This window comes from Mus pahari, chromosome 3, assembly GCF_900095145.1.
Source record: "Mus pahari chromosome 3, PAHARI_EIJ_v1.1, whole genome shotgun sequence".
Classification (NCBI taxonomy): domain Eukaryota; kingdom Metazoa; phylum Chordata; class Mammalia; order Rodentia; family Muridae; genus Mus; species Mus pahari.
In genome coordinates, this window is record NC_034592.1 from 110,184,413 (window position 1) to 110,185,771 (window position 1,359).

Sequence of the window (1,359 nt, forward strand, 5' to 3'; positions counted from 1 at the left end):
TTTCTGAGTTCGAGGCCAGCCTGGTCTACAGAGTGAATTCCAGGACAGCCAGGGCTACACAGAGAAACCCTGTCTCGAAAAAACCAAAAAAAAAAGAATCAACTTCTAGTAGGTCACCAGGGGTGAGAGCGATTGTCTGTATTGTCTGCGGAGTTTCTTGGATTCCCCAGAACAAGTCTAAAGAAGAACCTCATGATAAGCACCACTTGTTTTTTCTTTCTTAGTCTACAGCTTTTGGAGGAGGCATTACCATCCCTAGTGGCATAATTGTATTTTAAAAATATGTATCACCTATAATTTTAGATAAATACAAAATAATATGACTGCCTATAGATATTTCAAATGTCATTGGTGTTATTTACTATTCTCTCTCTCCTTCTGTACTTTCTGCCCTCCCCATTCCTAACTAAGCCCTTCCCCATTTTCCTGCTATTCCCTGCTCTGGAGCTCTCCTATCCATTGCCCCCTTTTATTTTCCTGGTTTATACAGTTACCTCAGATTATATACTCACATATGAAGATTGGAGCTAGGAACAACAAATCAACAAGAATTTGTCTTTCTGAGTCTGGATTACTTCACTCAGTAGAGTATTTTCTAGTTCTACCCAGTTAGCTACAATTGTATAATGCCATTCTTTTGCAGCTGAATAACATTTGATTGTGTATGTGTAACACATTCTCATTATCCATTCATAATTTCAATGACATTAAGTTGTTTCCTTTTGCTAGCTATTGTGAAAAGAGCATTGATGAACTGAACACAGCTGAGCAAATATCTATAAAATAGGATGCTGAATCCTCTGTGAATATGTCAAGGAGTGGTGGAAAAATAAATGGAAGTTTAATTTTAGTTTTTTGAGAGTTCTCCAAACTGATTTCCATAGTTGTGGGGGCTGGGGTAGGTCTGGAGTTGTGGTGGGCACAGGAAGGGTAGGTAGGGTCAGGCAGACTCAACAAGCTATGCAGAAGCCTGGCTTGTGTAGCCTAGGCTGGACCCGATGCATCCAATGCGAGCAGTCACAGGCCATCGGAGCCAGGAAGGCTGTGCCAGGGAGGGCTGGGATGTGTATCTCAATGTAGGCATAACGGTTTTGTGTGCTGTGTAAAAGATTATCCTTGTATTATCCAAATGCTGATTTCTCTGCACCCATATCTTGTTGCAATCTGGACATGCTGTTGTAATGCTTATTCTAAGCATCTCCTGCTTCAAGTTTGTATAAACATTGCTCCTCATTTACTCTCTGACTGACTTGTCAATAAAAGCTGGCCAGCCAATGGTTGGCAAGAAAGAGAATAGGGCTGGGCTTCCACCAGTCAGGGGAAGGGGAGAGAAGGGTGGAGGGGATATGTCACAAGGAA